General features: G+C 28.5%; 1 pseudogene; it reads left to right on the top strand.

The window, feature by feature from the left end:
* Positions 1–16,608, top strand: part of LOC142317646 (uncharacterized) — an 85,414-nt pseudogene that overhangs the window by 30,301 nt on the left and 38,505 nt on the right.

Raw genomic sequence — 16,608 nt, 5'->3', positions numbered from 1 at the left:
TTGTCAAAACATCTTGTTTCATAAGTATAACAAATTGTTGAATTGGTTATAGTTTAGAATGTTAAATATTTATTTTTTGAAGGGGCGAAAAATGCTTTTGTGTTATCATCACCTGGACATGGTATATTTGTTTTTCAAAACTAAATGTTAAAAATTAATTAAAAACAAAAACATCTTTAAGAACTGTTAAAATGTATCTTAAAATGAAAAATTAAGGTAATAAAATTATCATCTGCTTTCCGGCATATAGCGCATAATTAGCTTAAATACAGTAATTTATATATTTCAATGTGAGTGGATGGCTCTGAGAAATCATAGAACATAACATTTCATTAACCCCTAAAATTGTTTGTATGTTAATCCCTAGGTTAAACTTGCAACATAATGCCACATAACAGTTACAATTTACAAGGATATGGTGCACTATTAGTTGACAATCACAGCAAGCATAAAAGGGTGCATCCATTTGCATAACCAATGTCACCAAATATTCATGAGTGAGCCTAGTGTCCCCTAATCATATACGGCAGATAATAGCCTCCTCTCGACGGTTATTTCTAGATGAGGAGCTCCACGGTGATATAATGTTCTTTATTGGATGAAGTTTATTGTTCATAATAGCATCCTATTCAGTTTGCCAATCATCATGAACTACCCTCTTCAGGAAACAGACAAGATTGTTAGAAACAATGCAGTTGGTAAATATAGGCTGTAAACAAGGTTCTTTTGTCGCGCTATCAGTGCACACATTGCCTGAAATTCCTATATGGCTAATTAATCTGGTGTACAATTATTTATACATTTAACGTAACAATTTTCTTTGATACTTATTGCAATTTGTTTATTTAGTTGAAACTTCCCTTTCTGTCTAAGTTCTTCTCATATTTACATCAGCATGAAGCTTATAAATTTTGATAATGGTAGAATCAGTATGTTTTATTCTTTATCTATATAGTTAATATTAAAGGAAATTTTTAAACTGAATTTCAAGAAAAGGTAGTTTTGAAAGGCCTTTTCAACATTCATTACCTTAAAACTATTAGTGGTAACCAATTTTTTTTTATTTGATGAATTCTTAAAAAATTCAATTTGTAAAACCCATTTTAGAGAAGAGTATGCAACAAATGAATTGATTTCATAAAAAAAAATATAAAAAAAATTTAATACTAACTGCATACATGTTATACTCACAAATATTTTTACATTATAATCATGTGTAATAAATCTTTCTGTTTGTGGAATACAAAGTATACTATTTATCCATAATTAATCTTCATTAAAACATATTGCAACATTGAGACATGTTTTTTTTAACCCAATTGTTATATTATATTTCAATTAAATAGCTTTCTTTATATCATTTTGTGGAGGAAGATAGGAACAAAAAATGAAGTTTCTAACTATAATGAAGAATTACCCACCAGTTTTATAAATAAAATAATATTATTTATTTATAATGTAATTTATAAAACCATCTTAGTAAAATGCAAATATTGTTTAACTTATTTTCTATTAAATCTGTAAAATAGTAATATATTGAGAAATAATGTTTCCTAGATTTTAATTTGAAGTACCACAATTTGAGTTTCATACATAGGGTTAAAAGCAATCAAATATATACTAGATTCAAGTAACCTAAAGTTTATAATTCATTTTTTACTGCATAAACATATTGTTTGCAGGATCATGGTGAAGGAGCAGTTTTTGATGAAGGACCATCTCAGTTTAGAGAAAAAAAAGGAAAACACTCTGATGTGTGCTTAAATTCATTTTTAAGTAATCTAGATTTTAACGATCATGGTAGTTTAAAGAACAGATTCATTCTTGATAATGAGAAAAAATTCATGTGTAAAATATGTCAAAAGTCTTTTAGTCAGAAATCTACTTTAAAATCACATGTCTCCACTCATGCTGGTGAAAAAAAATTCACGTGCAATTTTTGTCAGAAATCTTTTAATCGGAGATCTTATTTAAAAAGACATATCTCCATTCATACTGGTGAAAAAAAATTCACGTGTAATTTCTGTCAGAAATCTTTTAGTCAGAGCTCTAATTTACAAAAACATATCTCTATTCATACTGGTGAAAAGAAATTCACGTGCAATATCTGTCAGAAATCGTTTAGTCAGAGATATAATTTAAAATCACATATCTCCATTCATACTGGTGAAAAAAAATTCACATGCAATTTCTGTCAGAAATCTTTTAGTCAGAGATCTAATTTACAAAAACATATCTCCATTCATACTGGTGAAAAGAAATTCACATGCAATTTCTGTCAGAAATCTTTTAGTCAGAGATCTAATTTACAAAAGCATATGTCCATTCATACTGGTGAAAAGAAATTCACGTGCAATTTCTGTCAGAAATCTTTTAGTCAGACATCAAATTTAAAAAAACATATCTACATTCATACTGGTGAAAAAAAATTCACATGCAATATCTGTCAGAAATCATTTAGTCAGACATCTAATTTAAAATCACATATCTCTATTCATATTGGTGAAAAAAAATTCACTTGCAATTTCTGTCAAAAATCTTTTAATCAGAGATCTTATTTAAAAAGACATATCTCCATTCATACTGGTGAAAAGAAATTCACATGCGATTTCTGTCAGAAATCTTTTAGTCAGAGCTCTAATTTACAAAAACATATCTCCATTCATACTGGTGAAAAAAAATCCACGTGCAAAAAATTTGTATGTAGTTATTGTCAGAAATCTTTTAATCAGAAATCTAATTTAATTACACATATTTCCATTCATACTGGTGAAAAAAAATTTACATGCAATTTCTGTCAGAAATCTTTTAATCTGAAATGTAATTTAAAAACACATATCTCTATTCATACTGGTGAAAGAAAATTCACACCCAAAAGATTCATATGTAGTTATTGTCAGAAATCTTTTAGTCTGAGATCTAATTTAAAATCGCATATCTCCATTCATACTGGTGAAAAAAAATTCACATGCAATATCTGTCAGAAATCTTTTAACCAGAAATCTCATTTAGTAACACACATTAACACTCATACTGGTGAAAAAAAATTCACGTGCAATTTCTGTCAGAAATCTTTTAGTCAGAGATCTAATTTAAAAACACATATGTCCATTCATACTGGTGAAAAAAAATTCACATGTAATTATTGCCAGAAGTCTTTTAGAATCAGTAATAATCTAAATAAGCATATTTCTGTTCATACTGGTGAAAAAAAATTCACATGTAATTATTGTGAGAAGTCTGTTAAAGAAAATTAAAGATTGGTGAAAGTTTACTTCACCAGTATAAAAAGTTTAATACTGGTGAAAAAAATTTACATGTAATTTTTGTCATAAATCTTTTAATCAGAGATCAACTTTAGACACATCTCCATTCATTCTAGGGAAAAGAAATTCACCAGTGTGAATATAATGTTTGTCAAAAATCTTTTGCTGTAAGTTATACATCTGTCTGTTCATACTGGTGAAAAAATTTTACATGTAGTATTTGTCAGAAATCTTTTACTCACAGTTATACTTTGAAGATGCACTTTCCACATGTTTTGTGTGTAAAGAAAGGCAAACTTTCCATTCATACTGTTAAGAAAACATTCCGATGTAAGGTAACATAATGTAAACTTTTGTCTGAATTAATTTTTGTAGATCTTAATTGAAGAAACTTTTCTATCTACCAATTTGAAAAATTAATGTAAGTACTTTTGTCTAATCTTTTCAGTTGAGTTGTAACTTTGAAATGGCACTTTGGATTTCATCAGTTCTTAAAAAGTCTTTGGGTAATTTTTTTTTCAGACTTTTAACTAAATAACTAACAATACAATACAAACAATAACAAACTTGAATTAATTAAGGGCTGTGATATTCTTATCAGAAGCATTCTTCAAAAATATACATATTTAACACATTATTTTTATATGATGTTAAATTTATAATAATATAATATATTATTATAATATCAATATAATATTATTATAATATTATTATTAATATTAATAATATAAATAATATATTATTAATAATATTATTTATTATATTTATTTAATTTTTTTTTTTAGATATTTTTTGTTTGCATTTTGTTTAATAGTTTAATCTCAATAAATTGAATTAAATTTATTTTTATAACTTCATTGAGGTTTTTCGTTAACTATCCTTTGTTGTGAAATATACGTGTAAATAAAAATGACTGAAATTAATCAGATTTCTGAAAAGGTACCTGAATGTGAGGTTGTAACTTTATACATATTCCAAATCAATGTCTGTTGTGTTTTAAATTGTTTTTCTAAGAATTCATTTTAATAGAAAAATGTGTATCATTTACAGACAGAAAACTTGGAAGCTTTTTTTTTTGTACTTACAACTGTTCTATATAAAAGAAATTATAAACTATACTATCCCAATAATTATTTCAGCAATAGTGGGGTTTTAAAATTTGTCATGTCATCTACAGAAAATGTAAAAAAAAATTTTTAACAAACAGCATTAGATTATTAGGTGTATTATTTTATGTAAACCTAATTTTAATTTATTCTGTAATCCTTCTTTATTGAAAGTATAAAATGTAGATAAAAATAGAATGGTTTTGTAAGGAAAAATAATGTATGGAAGCAAAATGTATGCAGATGTGTAGTATTATAGCAGAAATGTACGATAGAGTGATAAAGTATTGGTTTTGAACAACTAAAAATTGAATCATATGTTATCAAATATTGTGCATTGTATACAAATGTTTGTTATGTATGTAGGCAAATTATTATAACAAAAACGTGTTATAAAAACATTATTTTTGATTCATTGTAGTCAAAATAAGTTAAAGAGCATAATTTTATACAATAAATGTAAGGGAAAATAAATACTTGTGTTGTAATAAATTTATGTAACCGTGTTAAAAATTGCCCTACAGTATTATTTTAATAAGTGTACTTTTTGTTAGTATTAACATTAGATTTTAAATAAATATCTATTTTAGGCGTTAACATTATGAAGTATTTATTATCATCAATATTAAAGATAATTATAGAAGTAAGGTCCTAGTATCCATGTAGGCTACTGAATAAAATATTAAGCTTACAGATCTAAAAACAAATTATTTTATTGTTCTAAGTGATAGCTAGTTATTGCCTTAGGCTCTTGATGTTTATAGCTGCTATCAGCTATACATTAAGAGTACATTAATGTACTTTACATTTAATAGCATACCTTCATTAAACACTATTCTGTGAGTGGGATGATCACTTCCAAACTGTGTTGCAAGGTGTCTTCACTAAATTTTAATGTTAGGTAACCTTGTTATAGAATGTAATAAAAGGATCAGCACCTGCACCAGTTTTTAATATTTATGAGGATTCAGACTTCACCACCAGCCTAGCAGCCTTCTGCCAAATTGTAGTGCCAGTTCAGCCTGAAGGCTAGTGATTGTGTTATATCTTGACTGCCAAACGGCAAGCATTTGTGATGTGAAATAAGGATTTCCTCTAGTCACAGAAAATTTTGTGGAGCTATTTAAAAAAAAAATTATTACAGTTAATAAAGATTATTTGTTTGGAGTTTCAATAACTGTGAGACTGTGTGAAACCTGTTGACCATAATAGTTCTCATATACAGTGGACTGTATACAGTTAATCTTGAATTGTAAAGTAGAAATAAACTGTTCTTCCTCTTAACATTCAATTGGATATTCATTTTATCACTCACTTTAGTCATAAGTCTAGTCTTCAATATATATGTCTATCTTCAATGCTTATATTGCAGTAGCTCTTAAATATATTAATTGCATTCTCCCAGCAATTCATAACTTTCCTGCTAGAGTACATTACTTTGTGAACAAAACATACTGCTCATGAAATTCGGTTTTATGCCTCAAAAGATGTTATACTTAAACCTTAAAAATGGGAAACCATTTTCTACATAAAATGAACATTAATTGTAAATTACATTAATTCCAAAAATATAACTACTGAGTAAATAAAAAGTCTGTATGTTAGTCAAAATTTAGGTGGATAGTGGACGCAGTTTAGTAACTTAATTTTGTAGTTTGCTCTTGTCGTGCACAATGTAGCCACACAAAGATTAATTGCAGATGAATCCTTTCAATCTATACCAATTTCCTCTGTAGAAGAAAGGTTTTAATATCTTTTATTAGTATTAAAGTGCCAAGTTGATGAGAATACTCAATTTTTGACCTTGTGTGTTGTTACAGCTAATATTAGTAATTTACAAAATATCAACACCAAAGATTTTACTTACATTACTGTAAGCCTATTGATTAGAGCTTTCGAGATATAATGATGAATAAATTATTTGGATTATTTCCTTTAAGTGTATCTTAATCTTAAGTGGATTAAGATTTAAGTGTATAGAGTAACAAAATAGGAAATGTAGAAGATGAAAGTTAAGTCATGCTTCTACTTGACTTAAGATAGTATTATGTCCTTCAAACATTAGAATCTCAATTTTTAATGTTTGTTTATCATTTCCCAGATGATCATTAATAAATTTAATTATAACCACTCCCAATCTTTTGACAACTGCTGAATATGTTGGGATGAAATGCCTGTGAATTCCATCATTTCCCAAGAAATTAATAGTTTTTTCGTTTATATTTTTACAGTTTAAAAATTCACTTATTAAACAGAGGTAATGGTTAGCTCAAATAAAAAAAATGTGTACCATTATGCTTTAAATCGTTAACATAAATGATATAAAACATCCTAACATCAAAACCAAAAGACAGAGATTATAAGGGCATATCCATTTAATTATTTTTTCCATTGACATCTTGAAATCATTACCAAATTGAAGTCGATTGTAATGTTATATCTTGTTTATATTAATGGTTGTTGTTTGTATGATTTGGTTTTAAATCATATCGATTGTTTGTAAAAGTGTATGTAAAAGTATAGATATAGATATTACTCGCTAATGAGAAAATTACTTTCCTACTGGAAAAATAAAGGTACAGAAAATCCTCTTTAATAGCTCCTACCTTAAAATTTAAGTATAATAATCCTACTTAGTATTAATACTTGAATAAATCCAGTCTTTATGGTAAAGGTAAGTTTTAGTAATGAAGGCAGAATTTGTGACCAGGAGGTAAGTTTTGCTAGTTATAATTTTCATCTCTCTTGTTTCATTAGAATAAACAAGATTTCAAAAACACTTAGATTCAAATTATGTACTATTTTCAGAAGGTAATTCCAGAATTGTGTTTTTGTTTTAAATCAAATAATACTTTGTTCAGTTACAGATTAATAAGTTACTAAAAAATATATATGTATATAATAATTATACTTAAAAGTCTAGGACGTAATTTATTTTTGACAATTAAATTATGCGGTGTTTAAATTCAATTAAAATACTAAAAAATGTGCTTTTTATACAGAAAAGTGTCGGAGGTGTACGGGTAAATCAACAATGGAGCTAATACTTAATCTGTGATTCTCCAAACGCAAAAATTCTTATTTCAGATCAACTTACTTATGAGTACTCAAAAAGGAAGAAAGTGACACCAAAGCATTGCTCTTTCCCTTCATAATCTATTCATTAAACGGATTCTTCTTTATCGGTTATGATAGATCCTAGTTAGTGATATCACATTCGATTGTTAGTTCACCATCATCAGGGATTATTTGAAGTTATTAACTTAATCATTTATATAATTTTTTATGTATAATTATAATTAAATTGAAATTAAAATTGTTACGTTCATAATAGTCGATTGTCAATAATAAAATAAGTTATATGTTAATAAAAATGTAACGTCATGTCCGTAAGGTATTTACAACTATTATGAGATATGAAATGAAATAATACCAACCTATTGCTTAATAATTATTGTATTATTTGTTTATATAATTTATCATTATCGAATTTGACTTGTTTGTTAATTAATTTATTATTATTCTAATATTTTATTAAATTCATTAGGGTTATAATTATGTCCAGTTTCTAAAATGTGTTTAGCAAAATTAGATCTTTCTTTATTATTTTTAATTATACATTTAATATGTTCTTTGATTCTTATGGAGAATGAACGATTTGTCAATATATTTTAGGTCATAGTTTTCGCAATTGAGACTATACACTTTTTTGTTTTTCTAAATTATAATTGTTATCATGATTTAGTGTTGTAGAAGGATCCTCATTATTTTAAGTATTTTATTTTTTGTTGTATATACTGTTTTTAATTAAAATTTTTAAATATATTATTATAGTTTATATTCTATTCAATTTATTCATTTATTGCATTGTTATTCATTAGTTTTATTTTGTCCTTTATAGATATTTTATTTTTTTATTCTGGTATATAATTTATTTATTAAGTTAGTATCATTTCCATTATTTACAGCTATATGTTTAATGTTATTTATTTATTTTTTTAATTTTATGTTATTGTGTTTTAAGTATTTAATTACTCTGTAAATTAGTAAATTAAAGGTTGCCAATTTTTTGACTCCAAGGATGAAAAGATTTCAAATGTATTATAGTATCCTGTTTTGTAGGCATTCTATACATGTCTATATCGATTTTATTAGTAATAAGTTTTTTGTTAAATTTTATCTCCAAATAGTCAATGTCGTTATTATTTTCCCTCTTTAAAGTGAATTTAATATTATTATTTAAAGAATTCATGTTTTCCATTATTATATCTTCTTCATTGTTAAATTGTTGATTATATATTATTAAAATGTCATGTACATAGCTTTTATATAAAATAATTTGATATTTATTGATTATATTGGATAGCAGGATGTTTTCTAGTTCATTCATAAAAATATTGGCCAAAATATCGAAAAGTGTAGGTCCTAATACTTAAACCCTTTTCTTTTGTATAATATTTATTATTAAATTTAAAATAGTATAACGGAATGACAAATTGTTCATTCTACATAAGAATTAAAGAACATATTAATTGTATAATTAAAAATAATGAAAGATCTAATTTTGCTAAACACATTTTAGAAACTGGACATTATTATAACGCAAACGAATTTATTAAAATATTAGAATACACTAACAATTATCAGAAAACCAGCGTATTGGAAAAATGTAATATATATTTGATTAATAATAAATTAATGAACGAACAAGTGAAATTTGATATTTGGAAATTTCTCTCATCTACTGATTTCCCAAACCTGTATGAGTTTGCTCTGAAATTTTGTTGTAGGTATGGTTCCATGTATGTTAGTCAACTGTTATTTACAATTATGAATATGAAAAAAAAAATACGATCAAAGCTGACCAATTCTCATTTAAAAAACTTTTTGGCTTCTTCAAAATTCAACCCACATATAAATGAATTGTTCTTGCCAATTCATAAACCTTATTAGAGATGTTTCCTTTCTGTTGAAATTGCCCCTTAATTCTCTTTTTCTTTTTAGCCTCTGGAACCACTATAAGGTATTACTTCAGAGGATGATATGTATGTAAATGAAGTGTAGTCTTGTACAGTCTCAGTTCGACCATTCCTGAAATGTGTGATTAATTGCAGCCCAACCACCAAGGAACACCAGTATCCACGATCTAGTATTCAAATCCGTATAAAAGTAACTGCCTTTACTAGGACTTGAACGCTGGAACTCTCGACTTCCAAATCAGCTGATTTGGGAAGACGCGTTAACCAGAAGACCAACCCGGTGGGTTGAGATTAGATATATATATATTTTTTTTCCCCCTGCTCTCCTGGGATGGATCTGCAATCAAGTTTAGCTCAACTCAGGAGAGTGTCCCTTAACTCAAATGAGCCTTCCCGCCTACCGAAAATATGTCCGGTACGGTAGATCGGCTCGCCGGTCTGGATCTTTTGATTCTTCGATTCGCCTGCCTCAAACCACCCGAGAGGGGTGAACCGGGCCCAACTTCGTTGTTCCCGGGTCCCTCCCAGCAGCCGGGACTCGGTCTGTACACTTTATGTTATTTACCTCTATGCCTGCCTCAAATCAACAGTTTGTTAAATTTTCCTGATTGTTGGAACCAAATCTTAAAAATTTAAATCTTAGAATTCAAATTCTAATGTTGAAACCATATCTAAAAACATTCTCAATTACGCCAAAAAAATTTGATTGCGGTTGTTCGAGTAGTTTTTTGTTTATCCCGAACAAAAAAAAACCCTTCCTCTTAATATAATAGTATATTTATAAATAAAAAAGTATTCCCTAAATTTCTGTAACAGGTATAATTTAAAGAAAATATATCTTATATAATTTTGTCAGACGCTGTGTAATTTGAAATTGTACCTCAAATGTAGAATTTGAGGTGATCGTATTTTACTCCTAATCTGTATTCTATTAATCTAAGTAATTTCTTAAAATATCTCTTCAAATATTACAAAATGCACCCTTTCTGGACTAATGTTAACTTAAAAAATGCCCTATTAACTGTTCAATAAATATTTTATTACCCATACCCAAAATGATTTTTTGGAACAATGACATCCCAGTTATCGGCTAATTTTTCAAGAAACAGCCATTTCAAAGAAAATTAAAACCGCTCTCAGTATTTTATCTTTTTTATGAAGTGATTTATTAATCTTTAAACACGTGGAAGAAACATAGTGCACCGAGTAAAACAAATATTTTACTTTGCTAAATCACTTCTTGGCAAACTTAAAACATACTTAATTTTTTTTTATACGAAATAATATCCTTAAACGATTATAAAAACCAGGACAGATATGTTTTTACAATCTTTTTTTTATTTAAATTACTAATAATTAGATTATTTAATCTATATATGTATATATAAATGAATGTTTGTTTGTTCCGTATGCGTTTCTATACCATTCATCGTATTGCAATGAAACTTAGATTAGTTGTGCGCAAGCCCACAAAGGTTTCTGAATTAGTTTGGATGCGTTAGGAGATATTTCGGAAAATTGTATTTATGCTCTAATTTGACTCATATTCAGAATATATATTAATTACGTGAAAATATACATTTTTGCGAAAATGGAAGTAGGGAGAAAGGGAAAGGTTAAATTTTGCGAAGTTCCGTAATCTTCAATTTTTTAATGTTTCTTCAAACTTTCATTTGTGTTCATTTAATCTATATATATACATAAATCTAGCAATAGCGAAGGATTGCCGGGTCTGCTAGTACTAAATATAATTCAAATAAATGAAATACTTAATATTAACATTATTAATAAACATTAATATAGCAGAGTTCAATCTGTTTTACCCAAAAAGAAGCTAATAGTATATTCATTAATTTTATATCCAAAGATATAAATCTTAATGAGTTTAAAAAATATATTTTGGATCGTTACGGGTAAATTTTAAAAACATCTTTTTTAGTGTTAAAGGATAGTCGGTTACAATCATCTTACCTTCTGTAATGATAAAAATGATTTGATATTTTCTATGACTTACTTTATCTAGAAAATGCCTTCCACAAAAATGGATCCAAATCAACATTTAAAATTCTTTTTTTAAATAACCATTTTAAAACTTCTTTGGTTACTGATCTAGTACAAAATTTTCAGTATTTCGACTAAATCATTAACCAAAGATGTCATTATCAAGGACAAGTTCTTAATTACTTCATTTAAATAAAAGTACTTCCACATCTGGACTTGCTTCAGAAAAGCCTTGTGTAATCTTTGCTGTAGTTCAGTATCTTATGCCGGTAGGACGACTAGTAATCTATCTCGTCATATTAATGTTAAACACCCAGGAGTTGATATTTCAAGAAAAAAAATCCTTGTCCTGATTATGTTTCAGAAATGCATTATAACTTAAATCATACTACATCTACTGCAACTGAACCAAATGAACCACAGCAATTAGCCCTTAAATTAACAAACCTTGTTGAATCGCCTATTCCTTCTGTGCATCCAATAACATCTTTGTCATAAAAAAAAAAAAAACACAGTAGTGTCCCTTACTTCCTTTGTTACAAACCCTGTCCCTCAAAGTAAAATCCGAGCGTTAGATATTCAATTAATTAGGTTATAAACTAAAGAATATCAACCTATTTCACTAGTTAAGGATGAAGAATTCAAGAAGTTTTTTCATATGTTAAACCCTGGGTATTTGCTTCCTTGTCGGAAAACAATTACAACTAGTTTAATTCCACAATAATATGATAGAATTACTTGTGAGATTCGTAAGTCATTATATAATATAGAAACATGCGCAATAACCACTGACAGTTGGACATCGGTTTCAAATAATAATTATATGGCCATAACTATCCATTTCATTGACCATGATTGCATTTTAAAAACCCAATTACTTACTTGTATGGAAATCTGCAGTCAACATACGGATGAAAACATTGCCATTGAATTATAAGGTAAATTCAATGAATGGGCTATTACTGACAAAATAGGAGCGGTTGTTAGTGACAATGTAGCAAATTTAAAAGCTGCTATTCGTAATTGTCAGCTACGCCATATTCCTTGCTTAGCGCATAAAATTAAATTAATTGTCCAAGCAGCAGTGTCTGAAGTAAAAATAATTATGGTAATAAAAAAATTGTCAAATTTTTTAAACGAAGTTCTCATGCTGCCTCAACTGCAAAACATGCAGCGACAAATGAATTTTAAAGAATTAAAATTAAAACAGGAAGTGCCTACCCTATGGAATTCACTCCTGCACATGTTTAATAGGTTATTAGAAACAAAAGAACCACTAATTTCGACTATCGCTTTGGTGAGTCCTATTCTAAATAATATTTAATTTGATGAGTGGACAGTTATAGCTGAAATGTGCAAATTATTTAAAATGTTTGAAGAGATAACTATTGAAAAAAGTTCTCAAAAAACTGTCACCAATTCAAAAATCTGTTTATTGGCGCGAGCGATGACAAGACATGTACTTAACATTAAATCTTCTACTCAGAATTCTGAAATCGTTAAAGTATGTAACAAGATGTTCGACCAACTGCAATACAAATTTAAGGATGTTGAAAATAATATTTTGCTTGAAAGCTGCTATTAGATCCTCGCTTTAAAACCAAGGCTTTAAAAATGAAGCATCTTACCAAAATGCTTACACAAAACTTTCACAGAAAGTTCGAACTATTCAGATCGAACAAAGCGATAGGTTTGAAACCGAACAATAAATGATTGAACCCTGCATTTCAACTGCTTGGGAAGATTTTGATAAAAAAAGTAACGCCAATTTTAACTAATTCAAACCCAACAGTTAGTTGCTGGAATTTTAGAGCTAGATAAATATATAAATGAACCGCTCATCTCAAGAACACAAAATCCTCTCTCTTGGTGGAAAGAACGGCGGTTAATTTATCCAAGATTATTCAAAATAATGCATGCTAGACTTTGCATTCCTACAACTTCTGTTCCCTGTGAACGATTTTTTTAAAAGCGGGACGACAGTTAATAACTGAAAGGTGAAGTAGCCTTACTTCAAAGAATTTCGAAAAAATTGTATTTTAACATGTAAATATGTAAAATATTTGAAAAGTATTAATTAATTATTTATTTTACTTAATTTTTTGTTATTATTTTTCTCTATTTTTTGTGATAATAGAACCAAACATTTTTAAAAACAAAATGTTTGTGTGTGTCTTTGTAAGTAACTGTGTACGTATTAGTAAATAGTATTAAAGTAAATATAAATCATAACTATCGATGTGATAAAAAAAACAAAGACGGATGAATGGCTCGCTCAAAAATAACGTACGGTACAAGCTATGTTACTTTAAATTATTGATTTTGTCATGTACAATTTATCATTGATGTCAGGTTAATTATTTGTAATATATAATGTTTATTAATTTTGTCATTTATAACTTAAGTGAAATTATGATAAATTTTCTAGATATAAATACTTTTAACGAGTTGAAATTAAAAAATTTGGCTCTCATTTTGCTGCAGTTGGTGATTAAACATAAAAATGTGTTTTGGGGCTTACAGATAAAATTTAATTGTTTAAGATTAACTCAGTTAAATATCACAGTTAATGAAAATATCTTATAATCAGCAGTAATAAATTTGCCGAATATGCAATAAACATTAGCGGTGGGGTGATGATGTAATAAGTTATTCGTCACCTGTGTACATAAACAAACGCAAGCTAGAATTTGGTTTGATAGAGCATCCCCCACCACAAGATAAGCATAAGAAAGATTGATATGATTCGAATCTAATCGTATGAATCTGTTTCTCCTTAAACCGATTTTCGATTCTTTCGTTCATTAAAAGAATTGAATCAAAGGAACGACTCATTCACGATACTTCTCAACACTTGTTAAGTTTATAGATTGTTTACATATTATAGCTGTTGTAGTGATCGAGTATCCATTTATGCATAAATTTGATAGAATCCTATCCTTGCTTATAACTTCCTAATAAGTAAGTTACTTGAAACGTTTTTCATATTAACTTTTCCTAATAGTGAAGTGTGCTATAAAAAGCATATGAATAAAGATAAAATATATGTTACCTTAAATTCATTATGAAAGTACTTTTAGCTTTCTGCGGTACTTAAAAGTATCCAACTACTTTTGGCCTTTTTACGGGATCCCGCATCATCAAACATGATTGCGTTATTTTATTAAACTACATATTAAAAAGATATATAAAATGTTAAACGTTTAAAAATACTAGGGTTGTGTATAGCAGAGTAGTTCCAAAAGTAGGTAAATAATGAAAAATTTACAGGATAGGTGTTGAAGTAATCAAAGAGTAATGGTTATTAGTGCAATTTGGAGGAGGTATTTAATAAAAATACATTCTGTAAAACTGATCGATAAGTAATATTGTTGGGACTATTTGCACTAAGCGTACGTGAGGGAGGATTCATGTAGTTACTCGTTTACAGTAATGGCAGGCACGTTTATCGAATGCGATATTTATATTTTCAATTTTATACGTAATTATAGAGATTAAAATTTGTAGGTACACATGGATTATTGAATTAGAAGACACAGTGCGAAAAATTTGGTAAAGACTTAAAAATAAAGAAATGGAAGAAGTGATTGGTTCTGAACATACCCTGCTATACAAAGCTAACATAACCTTACCCGTAGGGACCATGGCATCAGAAAGTAGATAAACGTTTCCATGGCTTAAAGTTGTGGACCTACTCAGCTATACAAAGGCCAGATACCAAATAAGCCATGCATGTAGCATAATATTTGTTATATTACTGTAATATAATGAAAGTTGTTAGTATGTTGCTGTTTTTATAAGACTTGATGGTTTGTCAAATTGATATTTTGTTTGTATTTATATAAGTAATATTTTTCTGATATGTTTAATTTTTTGTTATCTTTATTAATTTCTAAATTTGTGTTATAACAGAAATAGAATGTTTATTAGAGTCTGCCATATTAGATACACCTAATTTATTATTTTTGTAATTTTCATAATGTTGCAGAAATTTAGTTTTAATGGATCTATTTGTTTTTTCTGTATAAATTCCATCGCTATCATTACATTTAATTTTATAAAATCTACACAGATTGTTTATTAGTATTTTTGTTCTTTACATATTTTATAATGTGTATAGCTGTGGTATGTATATATGCAAATGAACTTACAAACATTGCAATCTTTACAATAATTTAACAATATTATTATTAACTATATTAAGTCTGTTGCACTTTCTTATCACAAGCACTGGTCACAGTGGGTCAGTCATTCCAATGCTTTGGGGTTAAGATCATGGATGTCTTGTTGCGAGCCTCTAAAAGATGCATTTGAACAAACCAGGGCAAGGTGGGCAATCGTTTGTGCTTCAGCTCTTATTGCAGATACCATGATTTGTGCGAATCCTGTTGATGTTGCCTACCGTCCCCTGGGAAGAGTAAAACTTGGTACCGTCAGAGTTGGATCTGTCACAAGGTTGGAGTTAGTAATATTCTATCTTTGTCATAATGCTTTCCAGTGATCCTTTGTGTTGAAGTCGTTGACCCAATTGGTGGCTGTTATAGGTGGATGTCTGGACTTCAGTCTTGAGTGCTGGTATTTGAGAAACTCTATATTGGCATGAATGGGAGAGATGGGTTAGCATTATATTTTGTCAATTGTATTTGAGGGCTGCCAGTCGTCTAGTTTGGGAGGTTGCAATATTACTTAGCAATGATAGCCATTGGAGCAGAGTTGTTCCAATGGTTCTAGTTATGATTCAGATTTGTGTCTATGACCCAAGTCGAATTGGTCAGCTTCTGAATCAAGCTGACTAGTTTTAACTTTAGTTGATAATTTTTCAAGGTGTTGTTTAAAGGTAAGTCTTCTGTCAGTACAGCCTCAGTTTGGGCTAAGTTCAGGCTTTGGGTACTGATGGCAATATATTTTGCATACATGAATTTTCAAGATGTAGTTTGTGGTTTATCTGAGGTATAAATATTAAACAATGGAGATGCCAGTACAGATCCTTGTTGTAGGTTAAGCGTTTTTTTCATCTAACTGTTTTAGCATTGTTTAGGGCTTCTAGCAGTTGCTGCCTATTCCCTGGTCTCTTGTTTATTCATTAGCATTGTACAGTTTTTGGTACTCTTCATTCCAACACGGAATGTAGGATTTTATTACTCCTTGGTGGATATGTTTTTTTTGGCAGAGCTGATTATTAGAGCAGCACATCTTGCATTGTTCTCTATTTTTGATGGTATCCACCAGATGTCATCCTCTAGTTGCTTGTTGAAT

This window comes from Lycorma delicatula, chromosome 1, assembly GCF_047948215.1.
Source record: "Lycorma delicatula isolate Av1 chromosome 1, ASM4794821v1, whole genome shotgun sequence".
NCBI lineage: Eukaryota > Metazoa > Arthropoda > Insecta > Hemiptera > Fulgoridae > Lycorma > Lycorma delicatula.
Note: the sequence above shows the minus strand (reverse complement) of the source record. Positions and strands in the feature narration are given on the sequence as shown.